Source organism: Puma concolor, chromosome E1, assembly GCF_028749965.1.
Source record: "Puma concolor isolate L17-30 chromosome E1, mPumCon1.1.hap2, whole genome shotgun sequence".
NCBI lineage: Eukaryota > Metazoa > Chordata > Mammalia > Carnivora > Felidae > Puma > Puma concolor.
In genome coordinates, this window is record NC_141680.1 from 16,868,244 (window position 1) to 16,893,675 (window position 25,432).

At 45.7% G+C, this 25,432-nt stretch overlaps 1 protein-coding gene across 1 annotated transcript in view; it reads right to left on the reverse strand.

Annotated features, from left to right (window-relative positions):
- Positions 1-25,432, reverse strand: part of ABR (ABR activator of RhoGEF and GTPase) — a 184,107-nt gene that overhangs the window by 148,944 nt on the left and 9,731 nt on the right. The window lies entirely within an intron of this gene.

Consider the following 25,432-nt stretch of genomic DNA (forward strand, 5'->3'; position numbering starts at 1 on the left):
AGGGACACAACAGCATTTGCAGCTTTTCTTGGGCCTGTCTTTATAAAGAAGGGACACCTTTTCCCTGCAACACCAACAATAAAAGTTTTGGGCTCCCCTCCCTGTGAATTTGTGGGCAGAGGCATCCAGTTACTGAAAGCCTCAGTCAGTGTGTCCCTGGCTTCACCAATATGTATGTTCTAGGCACTGTGTCAAGCACATTACTTTCACTTTTTTTTCTTTCCAGGTTTATTAGAGTATAATTGACAAATAACATGGTGTAAGTTTAAGGTGTACAGGAGCGCCGGGTGGCTCAGTCAGCTGAGCGACCTTGGTTTCTGCTGAGGTCATGATCTCACAGGCTTGTGGGTTTGAGCCCCACAGCAGGCTCTGCGGTGGCAGTGCGGAGCCTTCTTGGGATTCTCTCTCTCCCGCTCTCTCTCTGCCCCTCCCCAGCTCACAGTGTGCACAGTCTCTCTCTCTTGAAATAAACGTTAAAAAAAAAAAGATTGAAGTTTAAGCTGTACAATGTGATGACTTATATGCATTGTAAAATGATTACTACAACAAGGTAGAGAAAACTGAGGTATCATTTCTACATCCTGCCTCACCTAAATTTTTACATCTCCACTGCCCTGGCCCTAAAGAAGAGGACCAGTAGTACACTCAGAACTTTCTCAAAAATTCTTTGTGCTCTGAACAAAGCTAGAGGCCCTGGGGGAAGATAGCACCACATGGTGAGGTATAAGACATTCACTTTCCTAAGGAAGGACGCTGCACTGCTGAGAAACCTTTTCACAGAAACTCAAAGGGTAAAAGTTCTGTGGAACGTTGGTTCTCCTACAGTGCCATCTGGGGGGAGCACTTTCCAATGCTGCAGGCGGTATCTAATCTCTGAGGCATCCCTCCCACAAAGGCAGCCCCCTAGCCCTGCCTGGGCCAGGCACAGCTGAGTATTTATAAGGAGCACTTAAGAGAATCATTCCTATTCCAGAGCCACCAGGAAAGAGGGCCTGAGCTCATGGTCTGGGGTGAAGAGGGGGATGGTTGAGGACTTGGACCTGCAGCAGCCTCATGCTAAATGATTTCAGACGTCTGCCCCTGGCCGACCCTTCCAAGGTCAGCCCCATGCTCAGCTTCTAGGCTGGCAGGTTGCAGACAGGAAGACACTGTCCCTCTGCCTCCCAACCCTTCTGAATACTCAGGCTTTACAGACCTCCTTAGATCTTAGCCATGACTGAGATGAAACCTGGTTCCTCACCCTGACACCCCTCCCATGGCCCAGTCTTCCAGACAACTCATTGCCCAATCCCTTACATGCCCACTGAGTTATTTTCCAGGTTCCTATTTCTATCTGATTATGCAAGTTTCTTTCCTCCACAAAGCCACGTGCTCATCACATGAGGGTAGCCACAAGTCACCAGCAAATGGGAGAAGGGTGCTGGGAAGAGCCCCTTTCCTGGACCCCAGAGCTGTGGGTCGCGTTTCTCCACTCTCTGCAGGAGACCGGGACCACCGGAGGGAGACCAGTGCAGCCCCAGATGAGATCAGGACTTGGTTCTCAGTTTCACCAGAGGGCAGTCCCCGGAGGTGGCCCCTGCACGTGGGCTCTGTGCCAAGCAGCCCGAACAGAAGACAACCGCTCCATACAGGCCAGGAAGGACACAGGCGGTGCCTCCCCTTAACGCCAGCTGGACCCGGCTCCAGCCCTACTCTGCCTCTCAGATCCCTGGCTCTTGGGGCAAATGCACAGTACAGCCCGTTGGAGCAGAGCCACGCTAGGGGCTGCTGAAATAGGAACTTTTGCTGCTCCTGCAGGCCAGAGCCTCTACCCTGGGGCTTAGTTTTGGGGACGCAAGGCCCTTAGGGAAGCCGAGTTGTTTTTTGTTTTGTTGTTTTTTGCTGTTGTTGGGGTATGTTTTGTTTTTGTTTTTTTTCTAGAGGTAAAAGGCCGCTTTTGTAAAAGAAATCCAATTTGCCTCCCACCACGACTAACCACAGATGAGGAAGCAGCCAGAGAGAAGCTCTGGCCCCCGGAGCCCCTGGCTTCCTGCTGTTCTCTCTCAGAGACCACACATGGAGCTGCACACAAAGCAGGCCACATTTCCTTCCAGTCCTACAAGGAACCTTGACTTCCTACAAAGACTACTAATGCCAACGTCAGTACACATGGGCACATCTACCCGTGGCAGCACTTCTGCTAATTTCTAACGTGGCTTTCAGGATCCAAAAGGAAGAGATCTGTCTTGCCAAGGAGAACATAGCCTGAGACACCAACAGCAGCTGACTTCCCACCTGGCCTGCCTGACCCTGCAAGCAAAGATGCCGGATTCCAGGGTCAATGCACTCTCTCCCATGAAGACCCTCATTCTCAGGGAGCTGGTGGAGGTGTAGAAGCTTTGCTCAGGAGTAGTCAGGGTCACAGACACTTTGGCAAACAAGTTCTTTCTAAGTCTGCGAGAGGCAGGGAAGAATGGGGGAACCTGAACTGTGGCAACGTCCTGCTGTGAAGAACACTCAAGCTGCTAGCTCAGAAGCCACACTGCAATTAGCACCCTGTCATTTGCTCACTTGTACGCATCTCACATGCCATCGAAAGACCATGTGGGGGCGCCTGGGTGACTCAGTTGAGCATCTGACTTGGGCTCAGGTCATAATCTCATGGTCTGTGAGTTCGAGCCCTGCATCAGGCTCTGTGCTGACAGCTTGGAGCCTGCTTCAGATTCTGTGTTTCCCTCTCTCTCTGACCCTCCCCCACTCACACTCTGTCTCTCTCTCAAAAATAAATAAACACTAAAAACAAAAAGACCACATAGAAGGTGTGAGGCATATAGACTGTCTGGTTTTTTTTAACTAGTAGTTTATTCAGGCTTTTTCCCCCCTGTTCTACAAGTAATGAAGCCACAATACACATTTTTTAGACAATAAAAAAGTAAAATGTACATTAGCATTTTCCAGCCTTTTGGGACATGCATACAGTGGGGGTCTTTGCGGAGTTATAATCAAAGCAGCTCTCCAGAATGCGCTCACAAATTTCTCAGCCACCGATCCCTGGCCAGTCCAGCTTTCATTCTCTCCTGCATCCAGCAAGACAAGTTCTGTCTAGATGAACCATAACCTCACCTTGCTCAAGGCCACCTTGGCCCTAAACACAAAGATGAGCCGCTGGGAGGAAACTCTAGTTCATCATCCAACTTTGCTCACAGTGCAAGCGAGATGTCTCTGGTTCCTTGGGGGAGGGAGGAACATCACCCACTTGTCAGCACTGCCCAAGGATACTAGAAACATAGTCTCATCTGTAGTGTCCTCAGTAGGAATCTGAGAACTGCTCCTGATAGCACCTGGGGACTCTTTCTTCCATGGAGCTGGGCCACAGCTTTGAGATTAGAAGGAAGTTTTAGGATTGGCCAGGGTGGAAACTGAGGAGGAGGAGGGGAGGGAGGGAGGTACAGGAACAGAGGTTCCTGTAAAGACAAAGAGAGGTTTGAATTCACCACCCAAACCCCAACCTGTGACAGGGACAAAGTAAATGGAGGTTGGTTTGCTATTCCAATCTCAGGAGAACAGGGGAGAGACGTGCTTTATCAAATTTTTTCACATCATGCCACAGGCAAGAGATGCCGTGTCTGCACAGCATGCTGGGGCAAGCAGAGATGGAAACATTCAGTATCTCCTCACACCTTCAACACATTCTAGGCACTCTGACTGGGAAGCTCGGGGAAGGAACAGGGAGAGATGGCCATCCTATTTTCAACAAACCTCCCAGTGGCCACAGTCTTCATAAGCATTTCTGACGTTAGAAGCCCCCACAACTGCCAAGACGAAATCAGTGAAACTCCAAGGCAGCAGTCCTGGTCCCCACAGCTGATGACATGGGACAATGCCCAGGTGAATTCCCCTGTATACTCAATGGGGCTGAGGCACGCTTCCCAGGAGGACACCCTATCCGTGGGGCATGGTACTGAAGAGTTGATAGCCTAGAGGAGAATGCCATGGCTTGGGCCAGACATTAATTTAGCCAATCTTGTCAAAAGGTTCCTGTTTCCTGGCTCAGGAGTCCAAAGGCCTGCCGGCCAAGAGAGAAGCTGACAATTACTTTACAAAAGCAGAACTGCCCACACAAGAGTGGCTCTTCTTGGGCTGGGTTAGCCCACCTTCCCATTCCAGGTGCAGGAGGAGGGTGGGGACACCTGCTAATTCCCCCAGAACACTGCTGCTAAAAGCACCCAGCATGTTGCAGGACCATCCAAAACCAATCACATCAGCAATAGCGTCACGGGGCCAGTTTCTGGGCTGCTGCAATTCCGGATGCAGAGTTTAATGGTCAGGATGTGGGTTCCAGAGACAGAAAAGACCTGGGTTTAAGACCCGGTGCCCATAATTCAATCTCTCTGGACCTCGGTTTCTTTCATTGTGAAATGAGGATAGTAATGGTAACTGCCTCATCTGAGACGGTTGAAATGGGATAACAGATGTTAAGACACCCTCCATGGTGCCTGCTCCACACCTGCTACACACTCAGCAACGTTAACTAACATCATTATGCTGCTTGAGCTTTGTGGGCGCACACACACCACTCTCTGGAGGGCCAAAACAAGGCAAAAAGTGAAACAGCTCCCAACCCCCGCAAAGGTTACAGCAAACCCAGTGAAGAGATACTGTGAGATGTGCTGAGGTTACCAAAGCCAAACCACACCCTTTGTTTTCTGTAGGTGTCTCATCTTTATTGCAGAGTTAACTCATTAGCATTTTTAAAACAGTCAAAGCAACCCTAATCCCTATTAGAAATGTGTATCCTCCATACTTTGCTATTCCATAGCTGCTAGAGCAAGAAAAAGAAGATCCATCTAGAAAAATATAATCCCTTCACCTTAAAGTCAGGGCTGTCAGGCCTATGAGAGCCTGGGAGCTTCTAGACTGGTAAAGGTCTTTGAAAGGCTTCCAGGATAACGGAAACTGAAAAAGTCAGTTCAGTATAGACTTTCTTGAGGAACAGAATTTTCTCCAAGACTCCGAGTATAAAGCACCCGCCTTGGGCAAAAGGGAAATGGGTCTGAAGTGTCTAAGTGTGCTCATAGAAAAAAAAGATATATGGGTAATTTTATGTTAAAATGTTAAAATTGTAAACCTTGGATTATCCAGAGTAAACACTAAATCAGAATGGTGGACTAAGAAAAAAATTTTCTTAGAAATTAGTATATATGAATTCCTCCCCCCCTCCCCCCCCCCCCCACACACATAAATGATGAGATCATATTTAAGGGCATTTCCCCTGTGGACGAAGAACCCAACTTCCCAACCCTCTTCTGAAGGACCTCGGGCTATGGTGTGCCCACCAGAGTGTATAACACCCTTTTCATGTTTTCATATATTAGCTCTTGGTAAATGTTGCATGAAATTTGATGATCCTGCTAGGAAAGGGAAGATGATTCATCATCATCTATTCCTAATCCACAGACCCTTGATGAAAGCCTGCTAGGTTTAGGGTTTGAAACACTGGGGCTGGGAAACACTGGTTTGAAGACAAATGGCCCTCTTATTTACACGAGGAAGCCCCAGACGCCTGCAGAAATAGTAAATTCAGCTCTCCCTACTAAGTCCTCTACTAGTTCCAGCATGAGCCTGTGTGAGAAGCAGGTCCTGGGGAGGCCCTCTTGGATGGGGCCTCTGACCCCAGCGGGGCTCCCGGACAGCTCCTAGGGGGCGGGGCCAGGTGGGGGCGGGGCCGCAGGCTCCTGGTCACGTGACAGGACGCAGCAGCATTTAAATTTGAAACGGAGCACCGCGGCTAAGCCTTGTTGCCAACCAGAGTTGCCTCCACCTGCACGCGTGATTAATCCGACATCAAATCAGAAGTCGGGTGGCTGCCCGACGCTCGAGGACCCCGGCAGGGGAGGCGGCCTCGGTTTCTGCGGTTTACGCAGTTATTGTGATGCAAATGTATTCAGGGATGGGGCCGTGTTTCTCTGACTCGCGCTCTGAGGCAGATGCCGAAACCCTCCGGGGATCTGCCTACATACCCTCAGCACCTTGCGGGGTGAAAGGAGGCCCAGGCTCTCCCTGCTGTGGTGGGAAGGGACCGGTCAGGGGGTGCGGCATGTGTGTTGGTCTGGCCACGCTGCAGCCAAATAACTAGACGTAAGCGGTGGACATTCCAGGAGGCACTGGCTAAAGCGGGAGGAACCAGCTCCAACCTTTTATTCAGGCTTTAAAACAAACAGATCAAAGAGTTTCCGTTTCCTGGCCTCGGTGTCAGATCCACTGGGGAAATCCCAGGAGCAGAAGGGGAAAGAGCGGGAAAGCACAGGCGCACCTGTCCTAGGCGCCAGGCCAGCCTACTTCCTCTTGGTGTCTCCCCCAGCTCTTACTGGCAGGAGCCACGGTCAGGGTCTCCAGGATTTCCCCCAGGGGCACTTGGGGGAACTATTACAGTCCCTAGCATCTGAAAACATTCCTTGGAAGCGCTTCAACGATGTCTTTTCACAGGGTTTAAAACGTCCTAGCAAAAATGGAAGATCTGAAATCCAGATGAGGGTTATCAGGCAAGGGTTTGCTTACTCGGGTCTCCAAAAGTACAACTGCTAAAGGAGAATGGAGGCAAGTGGAAGACCCTAGTGTCCCTTAGACTCCTTCAGACCATTTTGGGTTTGTAAGAAATACACCAGTGGGCAAGGCTCATTCATTTATTTTTCTTAAGACTGGTGCCTCCATCTCTCTCTCTCTATTTATTTTGAGAGAGTAATTAAGCAGGGGAGGGGCCGAGAGAGAGAGAGAGAGAGAGGATCCCAAGCAGGCTCCACACTGTCAGCACAGAGCCTGCCTTGGGGCTCAAACTCCCCAAAGGTGAGATCATAACCTGAGCTGAAATCAAGAATCAGACATCAGATGCTTTACCGACTAAGCTACCCAGGCGCTCCTCTGTCTCCTGAAAAAGAGGCACTGGCCCTTTTCAAAATAAGAAACATCGCTTCAAACTAATTAGCTGTGGATCCCTTGGCACATTACCCAACTTTCTTAGGCCTTGGTTTTGTCATCCATAAAATGGATTAATAATACTAACCTCTTATGGCTGTGAGAACAAATGAAACAATGAACAAATTAGATATGAATACTTGTGTGTGTGCCATAAAAGGACTAGAAATACAACAAACTGTCAACTGCAGGATCTTTCTGGAGAGAGGAGTGTAAGTGGTGGGAATAGGTGACTAGAACTGATATGTTTTATTACAAAGACTTCAGTACTATTTTCATCTTTATATTAAAAATGTTTATTCATAATACAAGGACTGATTCATGGTATGTACTCATGTTAATTTTTAAAACTGAGATCTGGGGGTGCCTGGGTGGCTCAGTCCATTAATCGTCTGACTTTGGCTCAGGCCATGATCTCACGGTTTGTGAGTTCAAGCCCTGCATTGGGCTCTGTGCTGACAGCTCAGAGCCTGGAGCTTGCTTCAAGATTCTGTATCTCCCTCTCTCTCTCTGTCCCACCCCTGCTTGTGCTCTGTCTCTCTCAAAAATTAATAAACTTTTAAAAAAAGAATTAAAAAAATAAAATAAAACTGAGATCTTAATTCTAACTTAATTTTCCTTTGGGGCTTCTGTTTCAAGGTGGAAGATTGAACACGTAGAGGGTTTTTTTTGTTTGTTTTACACCATTTTAATAAACTTGTCATATGCCTCTCCCTCTTAACCCAAATCTCTAGACATGATCTAAATCATGTATTAACACAAAACCTGTAACAGGATACCCTAACACAGGGTACTCTCAAGACCATGAATTCTAGGTAATCCCTGAAAGAGGGGATAGGGGTATCAGGTTGAAAGGAGAGACCACAGGCAACAACATACCCAGGAGAGGACTGCTACCAAAACAGTGGGTAGGGTGGGGTGCAGGAAAGAAGTAGATCCTGGAGGAGGAGGGCACCTAGGGGCAGACGGCTCTCTGGGACTCTAGCAGAGAGGAAGTAGAAAGAGTGCCCAGGTGGCTTAGCACCCAGAAGTCCCTTCTGTCCCATCCTCTCTTCCCCAAAACCCAGAGCCCAGCTGCCTTTTTCACACAGTGGCTTTTATTCCATTTCTGGTTCATAGAGATGTAGATCTTATTTTTAAGCACAGCTATACCTTTTTAATTAGAGAAAAAGTTTTATCTATCATGGCTTTGTTTAGAGCAGAGGGAAAAGCCTAAAGCATGAATTCACAGCATGAACTTGATCTGAAGTTTGAAATGATTGATTTTCCAGGAAAAATAAGTCCAAATATTGGTTTGAGAGGAAAACGGAACAAATTATTAACCCTTAACAAAATGGACAAGTAGGCAAAGATCTGGATATGAGATTCTGTTGGCTATAAAGGTAAGGGCATCTAAATCTTTACAAACAGAAAATGCCCATGTTATATGAACTGTTCCATGTCACTGAAACAGATGGGAAGCTACCCAACTAATTTCATGATACTACCATAACTCTGACACTAAAACTGGATAAGGACAGCAAAAGAGAGAAAACTATAGATCAATATTTCCTATGCCATAAATGCAAATGATCTTAATTTTTAAATAGCATATTGAATCTAGCAATGATTTTATTATTTTTTTAAGTTTATTTATTTATTTTGAGAGAGAGACAGCACCTTTGCCCTCATGAGCAGGACAGTGGCAAAGAGGGGGAGAGAGAGAATCTCAGGCAAGCTCCATCCTGTCAGTACAGAGACCCTCTCGGGGCTTAAACTCACAAACCTGGTGAGATCATGAACTGAGCCAAAATCAAGAGTTGGACACTTAACTGACTGAGCCACCCAGGCGCCCCTAACAATGTTTTTTAAAAAACAAGTATGTCTCAGAGGCACTATGCTTGGTTGTGCAGGTTGTGCACTGCACAACTTGCTGTTGTGTGAATAAGTTGTTTAGTGCACCACTGAACCTGTATATCAGATTCTGTATATCAAACCAAATAGGACTTCATCCCAGGAATATATACCTAGTTCAACATTAGTTAATCTATTTGTGTAATTCACCATATTAATAGATTAAGGAAGAAAAAGTGTATGATCATCTTAACATATTTGAGAAAACCATTTGCCAAATGTTAACACTCATTTCTGCTCAGAAAAACAAAAACAAACAAACAAACAAACAGAAAAAATACTCCCAGAAACTAGAAATAAAAAGAACAGCAGGGGCTCTGAGAGTCCTAAAATTCTCACTGGGTTGGTGAAGTATGCACATACAAATTCTTTGAGGTTACCCTCATTGATCCATTCCATAAGCTATTGAAAGAAATCCTGACACCCAGTGGGTCACCAAACTAGTTCACCAGCACAGGGAGATGCAAGGGCTGACATCTGCAGGCTGCAAGAGCCATGGCCTTGGAAAGGGTCCCAAGTTCTACCACGATACTGGTGGTTCTTGCCATGCAGTTTGCAGAAGACACAATACTCTCCAGCTTCAACATCACCCACCGCTAATATAAGTAATGTTTGTAAAATTCTTACCTGATAAACAATTCAGAGTAGTCAAAAAAAGAAAAGAAAAAAAAAAAAAAAAAGAACAGCAAATTTCCTTAACTTAAAAGTAAATCTATAATTAGCATACTACTCAGTGGTAAATGGTTAAATGTATTCACATTAAATCTTAAAAGTTGGGCAAAGAATATCACAAAGAAGAGGAAATAGGAGTCACCAAAGAATATAAGAAAAGATACTGTATCCTTATTAGTAATCGGGGTCATATGTACATTGAGGTATGTTTTTATCCATTAGATTGACTGGCACAAATGAAAAATAGTAACAAATGTTGGCGAGAGAGTGAACAGGTTGCCTCAAAAAGTGTGGGGAGAGTATAAGCTGGAACATTTTTGGAGGACAATTTGATATTAATATTTAAAATGCACATGGTTTTCAACTTTGCAAGTCCATGTCTAGGTCTTGTCTAGAGAAATACTCACACATATGCACACATGGGTTATGTACATGGTTTTCCATTGTGTACATGGATTTAATCGTAGTGTTGTGTGGAATAGCAAGAAACTGGGACATCCTTCCAGGGATGAGATTAGATTTGTCCCCTTTCTCTTTTCTCTAGAAAAGAGAAATGCCCTCCCCCAAATGCTCTTGGAATCACAGACCTTATAACCTTATAATTCCTCGGGCATTCTGTCTTAAGTCAACCACTTTGGAACCACTGACATCAGAGGCGGCCTCCTTGCTGCAGTCTAGGAAAGATGGTGTAGGAAGACCCACTGAGTTCTGAGCGTTTAAAAAGAGAAGGTTTCCAAGGGCGCCTGGGTGGCTCAGTCGGTTGAGCGTCCGACTTCGGCTCAGGTCATGATCTTGCGGTCTGTGAGTTTGAGCCCCACGTCAGGCTCTGTGCTGACAGCTGGAGCCTGGAGCCTGCTTCAGATCCTGTGTCTCCCTCTCTCTCTGCCCCTCCCCTGCTCATGCTCTGTCTCTCTCTCTCTGTCAAAAATAAATAAACATTAAAAGAAAATTTTTTTTTTAAAGAGAAGTTTCCCAGACCCTCCCTCCACCCCCCGCGATGGGTCCCCCGGGGAAAGGAAATAGTGGTGATCCTAGATCCTGTCCTTTCGGCCTTCCTGGACAAAGCGACACAAGGGAAGCAGCTCTGTCTGTGACCCAAAGGAACAGGGGATCAGGAGCAGGTGCCCTCGGCCAGTCTTAGCGTTTTCCTGTCTGCAGACCAACAGCAAGCTGCACTGGGTCTCGATCAGTGCGTTCCCACATGACTTGCATGTTTTCTGTTGGCCTGCACAGTGAGCAATCTTTACTCCTAATGAGGCTCGAGTTCTTTACCGCGTTGAGTGTAGTGGCACTGACGACCACTGCTCCCTCTTTGACTCTAAGGGACAGCGACAAGGGGGAGCTGCCTGCGATTTCTGCTGGTAGGCTTGTGGGCACTGGAGAAACAAAGAAAAATGTCAAAGGATGCGTCCTCAAGATTGTGAAGCAGTTGCTATCGCTTTTGTAACCATTGGTCAGCCTGCAAAGATGTGGTAGTTGAACACAGTGGTTACCAACGGTCTTATACAGACCTTCTTTGTGCCTTGGGAGGCAGTTAAAGGTGGCAAGCCCTTGGCATGGGTCTCTATTATATTCACATTCAGGCAGTGAAAACCTGTTTGCTAGCCTGGTCCCACAGTGACACCAGATTCTCTTAAAGCAGAGGTTTGAGCCCTTTCCTGTGACGTACTGTTTGGCACAATTCAGGTGTCAATGAAGTTGTTTTAATGGTGACTGCATCCCTTTCTCCTGAAGGGGAGTTTATGGTAGCCCAGAATTGATCTCCCATGGTCATAAAATCAGACATACATGCTTTTACTCTCTGCAACATGCTTTGAACTGAATGATGTTTTATTGTCCAAATCCTTCTCTTTTAACCCTCCAATACTTAGTAATTTAGATACTCCATAAACATTGAGAATTATTGTAAAGGTATTTGTTGACCTTTCTCATTGATGAGTTTGGAGGTTATAAGTACTCCATGCCATCCAGTGACTTTTTTAAATGCCAGAAAAAGTTCCATTTATTAAAGTCCAGCGGGTTTGCCCAACTATTTACAAACTCAGCAAATTTATAAAATTGCAGTGAAGTGCTTGTCTTAATCTCTGCTCCCAAAGAAAATACACACACAGGTGTTTCACACCACCTACCTCTAAGTTAGCGGAGGCTGACCCCTTTGAGAGAGGGAGAGAGTAGAGGCAGAAAGTAAGGAAACTCAGAGAGGCAGTGGCTCAGCCTGTGCTGGGACTCTGGGGCTGTCACTTGTGCCCTGGGTGGAAAGATGTGACCCCACCCCACTGCCCTCCTTCCCCAAAGCTCAGCAGGGGGAATGAATGCAGGAGAGAACCCGACACCTTCAAACGCCACGATCGCTGTCTGGGGGCAGCCAGAGGGTGACCTACATGATTCAAACCACAACCAGCCAAGTGTTTTGAAACAGCAGATCACAATGGACTTCTCTGTACCATGGTCCAAGTGCCACTCAGCTTGCTGATGCTGTGTTTACTCTCAGGCCAAAGGTCACCCTGGGCGGCTTCCTCCCTCTGACTGTTTGCTGGCTCCTAACACAAATGGATTACTTTATCAACTGTCTGGCAACTCCTTATCTACTCACACAGACTCAAAAGGGCTTTTCCCTTCACATTTTCCTTGGAAGCACCTAAAGTTCTTAAGCAAACTGGGAACTTTTTTATGGCTTCCTTTTTAACATCAAGGTTTGGGGCTGTATGGGCAGAAAGGGCCTCCCCAGACATGTTCCAGCAATGCCCTTTCTGGGTATTTACCCAAAAGAGTTGAAAGCAGGGTCTGAAAAAGATATCTGTACACCGAGTTTACACCAGCATTATTCACAATAGCTAAAATGTGGAAGCAACCCAAGTGTCCATCGATAGATGAATGGATCAGCAAAATGTGGTATAGACATACCATGGAATATTATTCGGCCTGTAAAATGAAGGAAATTTTGACACATGCTACCGCATGGATGAAACTTGAGGACATTATGCTAAGTGAAAGATGCCAGTCACAAAAAGACAAACGCTGCCCAATTCCAGTTACGCGAGGTACTTACAAAGTAATCAAATTCATAGAGACCGAAAGTGGGATGGTGGAGACTATGGGGCAGTGGGGGAGGGGAAGTATTGTTTCATGGGTAGAGAGTTTCAGTTCTGCAAGATGAAAAGAATTCTGGGGATGATGGTGGTGACGGCTGGTACCATATTATAAATGTATTTCATACCCTTGAAGTGTACACACTTAAAAATGGTTAAGATGGGGGCGCCTGGGTGGCTCAGTCGGTTGAGCGTCTGACTTCGGCTCGGGTCATGATCTCGCGGTCTGTGAGTTCGAGCCCTGCATCGGGCTCTGTGCTGACAGCTCAGAGCCTGGAGCCTGCTTCAGATTCTGTGTCTCCCTCTCTCTCTGTTCCTCCCCTGCTCATGCTTAGTCTCTCTCTGTCTCTCAATAATAAATAAACGTTAAGAAAAAAAAAATTTTTTTTTAAAAATGGTTAAGATGATAAACTTTATGTTATGTATATTTTACCACAAAAAGTTTTGGAAAGAAAAAAAAATGGGATGTGATGTACATAGCCTGATCCTGTTTTCCATATTTGATGGCAATTGCAATAAAATTTCCTTTTTTTTTTATATTTATTTATTTTTGACAGAGAGAGACAGAGCATGAGTGGGGGAGGGGCAGAGAGAGAGAGGGGGAGACAAAGAATCGAAGCAGGCTCCAGGCTCTGAGCTGTCAGCACAGAGCCTGATGTGGGGCTCGAACTCACAGACCGCGAGATCGTGACCTGAGCCGAAGTCGGACGCTTAACCAACTGGGCCACCCAGGCGCCCCTAAAATTTCCTTTTTGATAACAAACTATAAAAGTGCCTGGCTGAGGGGTGCCTGGCTGACTCAGTTGGTGGTGGAGTGTGTTCAACTCTTGATCTCGGGGTTGTGGGTTCCAGCCCCACACTGGGTATAGAAATTGCTTAAAAATAAAATCTCTACAGGGGCTCAAGTCAACTCTTGATTTGGGCTCAGGTCATGATCTCATGGCTCGTGAGATCAACCCCGCATTGGGCTCTGCACTGACAGTGTGGAGCCTTCCTGGGAATTTCTCTCTCCTTCTCTGTCTGCCCCTGGTGTGCTCTCTCTCTTTCTCTCTTTCTCAAAATAAATAAATACACTTGAAAAAAAAAAAAAAAAGAATTCCCACAACATGTTAAAAATATAGACTCCAGGTTGTGCCCAGACCCACTGGGATGCCACTTCAGTGGGTCTAGGCACCAGGAGTCTGTTTTTGTTTTTTTTTTTTTATAATGTTTATTTATTTATTTTGAGAGAGAGAGACAGAGACAGAGAGCATGAGCAGAAGAGGAACAGAGAGAGAGAGAGAGAGGAGAGAGAATCCCAAGCAGGCTCTTGGCTATTAGCACAGAGTCCAGTGGGGGGCTCAATCCCACAACCTTGAGGTCATGACCTGAGCCGAAATCAAGAGGTAGATGCTCAACCGACTGAGCCATCCAGGCACCCCAGGAATTTGTCATTTTTACAGTGCTCCTGCAGAAGATTCTGACTTGCAATCAGTTCCTTATTTAGATTACTCTAAAAGTAGAAGAATAATAGTTTAGTAATTTTCTCAATCATTCTTTTGGGTTAGTGGATAAACATCTGTCAAGCAGGTAGGACACATAAGGCTCTATGGCAGATGGTGGGAAAACAGAGGGTAAATAATAATATGAGTTATTATTTACTGAGTGCTCACTATACATCAGGCTGAGTACTTACCATGGATTACTTCATTCAATTCTTACAACACTCCAGGAGGTATATGCTATTGACACGTCCATTTTACAGATGAGAAAACTGAGGCACAGAGAGGTGAAATGACTTTTTAAAGTCCTCACAACCAGTAAATGTGGCTCAAGGGTCTGCACCCTTGATCACCATAAGTCAGTCCCTGCCTTCGGCAAGCCCTGTGAAGTGGGGGTAACACTGAAATTACCATAAGAGGCAGAATGAAAGAGTGTTAAATTCAGACACAAAGACAAGGGCAGAGGGAGGAGCCATGGCTGGGATGACAGATTTGGATTCTAGAGTATTTTTCACCCTTTTGCTAATCAGCTAAAGGAGTGTGACATTCCCCAGCAAATCCTTGAATGGAGCCGTAAAGAATCCGTAAGAGCCAGCTCATCTGACCACAAGGGGAGATCCAGCGTTTGTTCTAACACAGATCTATCTTTGAGGTATGACATTAAACAAGCTCTCACCCAGGGACCAAGAAAGAGAGTTGGCTAGTTCCACCTTTCAGGTTCTAAAACCTCTCACTTTTGCAGTGTGCTCCGGTGGGAGCCAGGTCAGCCTGGGAAGTGGTCAGACAAGAAACTGCAGATTCTGTGTTTTCTTTCCATCCTCTGCCTGCGATTGATTCACAGGAAGACTGATGTGCAGGGACAGAAGAAAGCTGTCAGGCAATTTGGAAGCCAAGAACAAACTAAATAAGTCTGAATTATGGGCACTGAAGTCACTGTCCTAAGTCATAAAAGTTCTGTGCAGGCTTTTCAGAAACGGTGTGCAAACTGTAGCAAAGACAGTGTCTTAACCCCACGGTGATCTCACTTCTTCAAGGATGACAAGCTCTGTGGTTCCAAAGAAACGAACTGGTTAAAAAAAAGCAGCGTGAGACACTTTCTATTTTGAAAAGATGTGAAATGCTGTATACGACTTCTTTTCGTTTCTTCTTTTCTTAATCCTAAAGATTAGCCTGTATAGGGTCCCTCCTAAAAATGTATTTTGGCTTTCATCAATTTTTAAAATTTATGATACATACATTTGATTGTATTATAAATATACATATATCTTCTCCATGAGTGACTTAACAAGTTTAAATTACCTACTTTAGCCCAATATAAAGGAAGAAGAGGGGCGCCTGGGTGGCTCAGTTGGTTAAGCATCCGACTTCAGCTCAGGTCATGATCTCACGGTTTGTGGGTTCGAGCCCTGTGTCGGGCTCTGTGCTGCTGACAGCTCAGAGCCTGGAGCCTGGTTCTGATTCTGTGTCTCCCTCTCCCTCTGCCCCTCCCTCATGTTCTGTCTCTCTCTGTCTCTCAAAAATAAATAAATGTTGAAAAAAAAATAAAGGAAGAAGAAAGGAGAGACCTAAGGTTTGCATATAAAAATTCTGATTGCAGGGGCACCTGGGTGGCTCAGTCGGTTGAGCGTCCGACTTCGGCTCAGGTCATGATCTCGCGGTCCGTGAGTTTGAGCCCTGCGTCGGGCTCTGTGCTGACAGCTCAGAGCCTGGAGTCTGCTTCGGATTCTGTGTCTCCCTCTCTCTCTCACCCTCCCCCATTCATGCTCTGTCTCTCTCTGTCTCAAAAATAAATAAACATTTAAAAAATTTAAAAAAAAGGAATCTTGGGGCGCCTGGGTGGCGCAGTCGGTTGAGCGTCCGACTTCAGCCAGGTCACGATCTCGCGGTCCGTGAGTTCGAGCCCCGCGTCAGGCTCTGGGCTGATGGCTCAGAGCCTGGAGCCTGTTTCTGATTCTGTGTCTCCCTCTCTCTCTGCCCCTCCCCCGTTCATGCTCTGTCTCTCTCTGTCCCAAAAATAAATAAATGTTGAAAAAAAAAAAAATTAAAAAAAAAAAAAAAAGGAATCTTAAAAAAAAAAATTCTGATTGCAAATCAGAATTTTTCTTCTGATATTTCTTCTTTCTTCTAAGTTGGCAGCTATCTCAATGTATATATAAGCACAATAACTGAGTTGTATTTCTCTCCAAATAAGTCACTCAGATGAAATACTATTGCCCAAATCTAATTTTGATATCCTAAATCAATGCTTTTATGGTCTGTACGAACCTGAAGAATGAAATTAAAAATAAAAAGGTTGTTTCCCTCCTTCTCCCCACAGTAAACCGGACAAAAACCAAAGACAAGGTGATCACCCTTGGGAATGTTTCACAAGCTAAAAGTAGCAACCGGAAAATAAACCCAGGGAGATGTTGATTTGGAGGCTTCTTTAATATGACTGTGGTGGCAAGGACAGCTGAGGGTCCCCCAAAGATTTCTGCCCCAGCCCCTTCCCCAGAGCACGGCTGTTACTGGGAAGAAGCTGCCAGGTGGGGGGTTCACTCGCCAGGACCCCCCTACATCTAAGAGGGGACACGGGCCTGGTCTTTGCCAATGCAATGTGAGCAAAAGAAATGGGTATCACTTCTGGGCTAAGAGGAATTAAGAAGTACATGTGTCTTCACTCTCTTGTTTGCCCAGTGCCCTCTGGAAGCAGAGAACTACAGGACCTGGAGGAGGGCCGACGCACCAGGGCACTGGAGCCTGGGTTCTGAGTGACCGCAGGAAGCAAACCTGCCCATCGGGAACACCTACGTCCACTGTCATGGGAACCAGAAGAAACTTCACCTGTTAAACCACTGACATGTTGGAGTTGGTTTGTTGCAGAGGGTAGCACTACTCTGATGGTTATATTCCAAGGTGCTCGCATGAGGGGATGGAGGAGGGAGTAAAGGCTTATTAGGGAGTGAGGATGCACACTAGGAAAGAAATACCTTTTTTTCTTCTATGGAAAAACTCTTTTACACACGGATTGTAAACTCAAATGCCTAAGACATCAGGCAAGGAGTGTAATACTAGTGTAATTAACACCTAAGCAGCACTTGGAATGCGACAGGCAGCTCTAAGCACTTATACAAACTCACTCACTTCTCACAAATTTGTTAGGCACGCTATTAATATAACCCCCATTCTGCAGAGGAGGAAACTGGGGCCCACCGGAGTTAAGTAATTTGCTTAAGGTTATGCAGCTAGTAAGTAGCAGAGGCAGGCTGCAAGGCCGGGCAGCCCAGCTCCAGAGTCTTGCTTGTTCACCACACTACACATACACCCTGCATGACGTGAACAGAAAACGGGGCCAGCCCAGGGCTGAAGCAGTTAGTGAAACCATGCCCCATCTGAATGGGTCAGCTCTTCGCCTGATGATTTCCACATGTACCGCAGATCTTCCCATCTCTCAGGAAAAGCCAGAAATCCAGATTTTTATGTACCATTTCCAGATTTTAAATTGTTCCCATTTTGTTTTAACCCTCTGCAGCCCAAACAAAGTGCAGAAAGCAGACTGCGTGTAGCCCAGGGCCGGCTACCTGCCTCCCCTGCTTTTCGGGCAGCTGTCTCCTAGGACCCTGCAGTCTTCTGCTTGCACAAAGGCCCTGGGGGATTCTGGGTCTGGTAGCCAGAAGGAGAATCAACTCTGCAAACAAGAGCTCCTTCAGGCCCACTGATATGAATAATTAATTTCTGTTTTCTCACTGCCAGCCTACAAAGGTTACCACCAAGCCTAGCATTCAGGAAGCAACTCTGTCCCCTTCTGAGACAATGAGGACAAGCATGGGGGATCCTGGGGATGTTCAGGGAGCCCCATAATGAAGTCCGGAGTGGTGGCCTGCACTCAAAGGGGGCCAGTGGATACTGGGGAGGGCCTGTGTGTGTGCTCCCTGCCTGACAGCCTAGGTAGAGCCATCAGAGCTTCCGAAGAGGCTCATTAGAGACTGACACTCTTGTGGCTTTCACTGCTGTCAGCGGGAGAGGGCTCTGAATTCCTCAAGATGCTTTATAATAAAACAAAAAGGCACAATTATGCAGCCAAACAGAAGGCAAGGCAGCTGCATACAAAGCAGGGCTGTCTCCATAATAGGACCACAACCTCAGCTAGCCAGCCCTGAGGCCTCACCTTCCTCCCCAGGCTGCAGCTGTGAGACTCTGTAATTGGAGGCTCCACTGCTCCAGCTCTTGGATTATTCAAACTGCAGGATTTCCAGAAGCCTCGGGTTTCAGTTGAGGATATGCCCAGGCAACAAGATGAGCCACAGACCATTTGCCACCCTTGCTGTCTATTTCAGCAAAGCATATGGCCAACACACGTTACAGTTAACACACACTGCATACCGTGTGGCAGGTGCTTTTCCAGGTGCTTCACATATTAAGTTATTTAATGTTTACACCAGCTTACTTTGGTGTCGTTATCATACATACCATTATCACCTTCCGTCTACAGATATGGAAACTGAGGCAGAAAAAATTTAAGTTAGCTCAAGGCTGCACAACAGTAAGTGGCAGAGTGAGGCTTTGAACGCAGGCAGTGCGGTCCTAGACGGTATGCTCTTCACCGCCACACCAGCGGCTGCTGTCATTTTCACAGAGCTTACTGTATGCCAGGCCTTGTGCCACATATTTTCTGTATATTATTTCATCTAATCTCTACAACACCAGGTGAGATATATTCATCTACATTATAGAGAAAAGAAAATGGGTTTATGGAAAGGTGAAGTAACTTGGTCAAGGGCACAAAATAACAAGTGGCCTACGGACCGGATCCAAACCCAGGCTTCTCTGATTCAAAGCCAGGCTCTTAACCATTACTTGGTACAGAGTAGCAGTTCATCTAACTGGTGTTCATAAAGTTTCGGCCTGGAAGACCATCTAGTCTAATCCCCTTATTTTCCAGGTGAGAGATGTGGCCTAGAGAGATTAAGAGTTAGTGGGCCGTGGGGGTGCCTGGCTGGCTCCGTTGGTAGAGTATGCAACTATTGATCTTAGGGTTATGAATTCAAGCCTCAAGTTGGGTATAGAGTTTACTAAAAAAAAAAAAGAAATAGAGTTAGTAGCAGGTTGTACTGGAGTAACTTTGGCCCCAGAAAGAGCTAAGGTTCCAATCCTAGCTTTGTCCTATTAGCTGTGTGACTTGGGCAAGTGACTCAATATTTCTAGACTTATTAGTATGGAATGGGAATAATAACACTTAGTCTCACGGACTATAAATTGTGTGTGTAATATATACTTCTAATAAACAGTCAGCCTGGCAAAACCATTTCATTATAGTCAGGTGGTCCTGACTATTCAGTTTGATAATTTTAAACTTTTGCTTACAAATCTGTTCTTTATGGCTTGAAATCATATGTATGTGGTGAGGAGGTTGCCAGTATGGCTCCCAAAGTCTAATTAACAAACAAAGATCTTGGAGAATTGCATTGCGTTTCTGAAACTTTTCTGAGTGTTACCCTCACTGTGCAAATCCCCAAGGAAATTACATTAATCAGAGATCTGAGCAATCAGACAAACATTTAGGCCTTCTATCCTCCAAATAAAGTTACTATACTACCAGATCAATGACATCGTGGACAAGATAGGTTTCCATGGTCTTTAATTCTAGTATCCCTTCCACTATGGCAGTGATTTCATGATTTTGCACCTGGAACAATGGACCATGCTGTGATGGCTTGTTTGGCCCTTTTGCACAAACACCAGTATTGCCGATATGCATTTGGTTTCGTTTTGGGGGTTCTTATTTTTGGCTGCCAGGGGTGGTTTTTTATCAGGGTATGCCTGTGTGACCAGCACCTCATAATAGTCTCTAACCTCAGACCCAAACAGACTTCCTTGGGAATAGATAGCCCATGTATGTCTTTGTAGTCTGCTTTGAGAGAGAGAGAGAGAGAGAGAGAGAGAGAGAACTGCTAAATGGACTCAGACAAGGAAAGACATCCAAGCCTTATGCTGGACCTCTGTGGAGTCTGTCGATACATATATTTTTCTTGCCGCTTTTGCTCTGTATCGTCTGTAAAAAATCTTAGCCATGAGTATAATCTGCTATTGAGTTCTACAAAATCCTTCTAGGAAATCACTGAATAAAACAAGGTGAAACAATTTAGCCATTTCTAACACCATTTTTCACATTTTTGAGCCCCACCCTCTGATATATATACCTACAGTAGCTATAGTTACCACTTGGCCTCAGTGAGAAGGGAACTTAGAGGGGCTTTTTGTGTGTGTTAGCTTTGGTTTTTTAGAGCTTCCTTTTGCATGTTTATTTAGTTTTGAGAGAGAGAAAGAGAGTGTGCGGGCCTGTGATGGGAGAAGGGGCAGAGAGAGAAAGACAGAGGTTCCAAAGCTGGCTTCACGCTGTTGGCAGAAAGAGAGACTAATGTGGGGCTTGAACTCAGGAACCATGAGACCATAACCTGAGCCAAAGTCAGGTGCTTAACTGAGCCACCCAGGCGCTCCTTTTTGTTTTTTTAAAGACGTCTCATCTCTTTTTGTTTCTTTTTTTAAGTTTTTATTTATTTATGTTTGAGAGAGAGACAGAGAGAGAGAGGGAGGGATTGGGCACAAGCAGGGGACAGGCAGAGAGAGGGAGAGAGAGAGAATCCTAAGCAGGCTCCACACTGTCAGTGCAGAGCCTGATGGGGGGCTCAAACTCACAAACTGTGAGATCATGACCTGAGCCAAAATCGAGTGCGATGTTTAATCGACTAAGCCACCCTAGAGCCCCTGTTTTGTTTTGTTTTTTAATACAGGTCTAGGGTTAGGCCTGACATCCTGCATTTCTGTCTTTTTTCTTTTCTTTTCTTTTCCTTTCCTTTCTTCCTCTTTCTTCCTTCCTTCCTTCCTTCCTTCCTTCCTTCCTTCCTTCCTTCCTTCCTTCCTTCCTTTCTTTCTTTTTCTAAGTAGGCTCCATGCCCAAGATGGGTCTTGGACTCATGATCCTGAGATCAAGAATCACATACTCCACTGACTGAGCCAGCCAGTGCCCTGGGAACTTAAAGGTTTTGAGGAAATTACATTGATTTCTTTTATTTTTTTAATTTTTTTAATGTTTATTTATTTTAGAGACAGAGCACAAGCTGGGGAGAGGCAGAGACAGCAGAAGACAGACTCTGAAGCAGGCTGCAGGCTCTGAGCTGTCAGCACAGAGCCCGACATGGGACTTGAACCCATGAACCATGAAATGAGCCAAAGTTGGACACTTAACTGACTGAGCCACCCAGGCACCCCAGAAAATTACATTGATTTCTGAAGCTCCAAAGAGTCATTCTTCTTTATGAATATAAGCCAGGTGTTTGTATCAGTCAGGATAAACTAAGTGATCCTGCAGTAACAACGAGCACCAAACATTGTAATGGCTTAAAATAACAATGGTTTCTATTTCACTCTAGTACACATCCATTAATGATTGACTGGGAGCTCTGTTCTGTATTGCCCTCCCCCTAGGACTCAGGCTGATTGAACAGTCACCAGCTTAATCATTGTACAGAAGGAAAAAGGTCTCATACCAGCATTAAATGCTCTGGTCCAGAAGTTGCACGTATCACTTCCATTCAAACTCACTGGTTAGAACTAGGCAAAGGTTCCTACCCAATTTCAAGGGAACCAGGGATGTAATCCTACCTACCTACCGCAGACATGGTAGTAAGCTGAAGGGCACACGTCAAAATCTCCTCAGGGGCATTTGAAGTTTGAAAATGGCTTCAGGAGGAAAAACCCACCACAGCCCTTGAGAATAATGGCTCTAGAATATGTCTTATTAATTGGTCCTACTGACCCCCCCCCCAAAAAAAGGTGGGGGGGGGAGGAAGAGATGAATATAAAAGCAAAGCGGAAGAGAAGAGAAAAAAGTGAAAGGTCTTAAAGCGCTTAGAGATCCCAATAGTGTGCCCAGGTAGTCCAAATCCCACAAAATTCTTACTTGAAAAGGCACATTCTTCTTCTTCTTCTTTTTTCTTTAATAAATACAATAATACACCAGCACTGTGCTAGGGGCAGGGAGACTAGACTTTTTTAAAAGTGCTCCATTTCTAACACACATGCACTTTAAGAGGTTAGAATCCAGTTGGGGAGACAGAGAGGCAAACCTATTTAAACCATATTATATTTGCTCAAATGAGTGTATGTGCAAAGTGCAGGGAAGAACTGTGTGGCTAACACTGGGCTGGTTTTCCAAAGAGCCAATCACAGTCTCCTCTCTTTAACACTCTTTACAACAGAGGCTCAAGGGCTGAAATCCTTGATCTCCCCTCCAGCCCTCCTTGCAGCTAATGACGGCCACATTATGTTGGCCAATAGCATGAAAGCAGCAGTTGCTAGGTAGGGTTTGGTGGGGGGAGCTTTTTAAAGGGACAGCCAGTGTGATCACTACAGTCCTTTGCACCCTTCCCTTCTCCCTCTCTGAAACATGAGCACACATCTAGTGATGCAGCAGATTTTTTTTTTTTTTTAACTATGAAGCAACAAGCAAGAGGACAAATACCTTTCTGCTTAATAACAGGGAGAGTCTGGGTCCCTGAGAGTGCTGCTGAGCCGTCCCAGAAAGCCTGCCTCTGGAGTTCTTGGGATCGGAGGAAAACAAAGCCCTATCTGGCCAGGTCATTGTATTAGTTTCTGTTGCTGTTAACAAACGATTACAAATTTCCTGACTTAAAGCGACACCAGTTTACCATCTATAGGTGAGAAGTCTGACACGGCCTGTCACTGGGCTAAAGTCAAGGTGTTGGCAGGGGCTGGGTTCCTTTCTGGAGGCTCTAGAAGATAATTCATTTCCTTGCCTTTTCCAGCTTCTGGAGGCTGCTCATCCTGCTTGGCTCAAGGTCCCCTTCCCTCCTCTTCAAAGTCAGCAACAGTGGATTGAGTCCTTATCATCTTGTATCACTCCGACCTCTTCTACCTCCTTCTTCCACTTTGAAGACCTTTGTTACTACATTGGGCCCACCTGGATAACCCACGATTCTCTCTCCATGTCAAGGTCCTTAATTTGATCACATTTGCAAGGTTCCTTTTGCCATGTAAGAGAACATACTCCTAGGTTCCAGGGACTGGGACATGGACATCCTTGGGGGACATTATTCTGCATATCACAGTGTCATTGTGGCACAGTTTTGTCTTATCTGCAGACAAACGCACTCCTGACACCCAGTTCTTGGGTCTACCCAGGAAAGCAGGAGAGGCTTTACAGAGGAAGTACCTCCTAGCTGAGACCTGAAGGATGAACAGTAATTTGTCATGTGGACAAATATGGAAAGGGCATTCCAGGGAAGGGGAGCCGCACGTGCAGAGGAATAAGGATGCAGGGTATGTTTGGAAACTACAAGCAACTCAGGATTGCTAGAGCATGAAGTATATGCGTGTGTGGGTGGGGGAGGGCACAGCTGAGGGTGGACCGGATCACAAATGGCTGGGCACATTTGCATCTAAGAAGCTCAGATTTACTTTGAGGGTGGCAGAGAGTCACGGAAGAATGCAAGCAGGGGGTGCATAATTAGATTTAGGGCGATCCCTTTGGCTTTAATGTGGAAGATAGCTGGGGGCTGAAGCAGAAAGAGTGAGGCTGGAGGCAGAACAATTGGTTAGTGCACTGATTTAGATCAGGGGCATTGAAATGAAGGTCTGGACCTTCATGAATTGTTTGAGCGGCTCCTATATGCCAGGGCACTGTGACACTCTGGGGCTACCAAGGCAAATAAGACACAGGTCAGAACAAGGATGCCTCTCACCACACCAACCACAACCCCGAGGCAGGAAGGAGGGGTGCTCATGGAACTCAAGTTTGGGGTGTTCTGCCCCCTTGCCCCAAGTCTGGGAAGCACTGATGGGGTGAGGTGTGGCCCAGGGGGAATTCAAAAGGGCACCAGGACCATCTCAATGATGGGGAAGCAAATGAAGAAGTAGATGGTCCTTTCCTGTGCATATTTCCCCCAAGCCTGCCCTAGTTATTTTAATATATACAGATTTTTAATGTTTGCTTATTTATTTATTTATTTATTTATTTATTTATTTATTTAGAGAGACAGCACAAGCAGGGGAGGGGGAGAGAGAGGGGGAGTGCAGAGTCCAATGTGGGCCTTGAACCCATGAACCTCAAGATCATGACCTGAGCTGAAATCAAGAATTAGACACTTAACCAACAGAGCCATCCAGGAGTGCCTGACCTAGTTATTTTATTTTATAATTTTTTTTAAGTTTATTTATTTATTTTGAAAGAGACAGAGAGTGCAAGCAGGGGAGGGGCAGAGAGAGCAGGGCAGAGAGGATCCAAAGCAGGCTCCGTGCTGACAGCAGAGAGCGCGACGCAGGGCTCGAATCCACAAACCATGAGATGACGAACTGAGCCGAAGTCAGACACTTAACTGAATGAGCCACCCAGGTGCCCCTGGCAACAATTTTAAATCGTTGCATGTGGTGAGTTAGAAAAGGAAATGGTGTGGTCAGAGGAGAAGCCTGGACCCAAACACAGTCCCCCCCCAATGGAAATGGTCTGGAATTAGATATGAGGGATGGTTGCACAACTTTGCAAATATACTAAAAACCAACCCGTGACTCCATACTTCAAAGGGGTGAGTTTTATACTATGTGAATTATCTCTCCATAAAAGGCATTAATTTTTTCAATAGGAGAAGAAAATAACCCCAGCACTTGGCCCTAAGGGAACCTGGGCTTGTTAGCTAACTGGTCAGAGCCTCGGCTTTCCTCATCTGCAAAATGAGAAGAGTGGTACTTACAGAAGGTAAAGAACAGGAGACTGTGCTGAATATTAATGTGACCGTGTAGGTTAAACACTTAACATAGTGCCTTGCAGGTAGTAGTTGCTAAGTATATCCTAGTTCTTTTACTAAGTGCCAATAACATTTTTAAAACAATCATTTTCTCGGCAGCCACAAGATATGACATAAGCTCTAGGCAAGCTCCCTCACACAGTCTTGTCTCAGGCAGACTAGAGCCAGGATCAAACGGGAAGACAGCAACACGAACCGAAGCCCACGCTCCTGCGGAAAGACTGCAGATTTACTCTGGAGCCATGCAGTGCAGAAACCGCGAGAGAGATTTGCGTGGCATAAATACAGCTACACGCAGCAATGGTAAAGGAAGGTGGGCACAGAGATTTCTGTTTATAATTCTGGTTTGGTATACAAACTAGTCCGGTTTCCAAAACAGCCAAGTCTGCCCCAATACCTGGACCAGTCCATTGCGGCTACAACGCAGCCCTGAGGTTTAGACATGCCCCATGCCCCAATCTCCTCGCTCTGGCTCCTCAAAACCACAATGAGCCAAAAACAAACCTTATATAACCGTAATTTTCTAGCACAGTACCAAGGCAGGGGA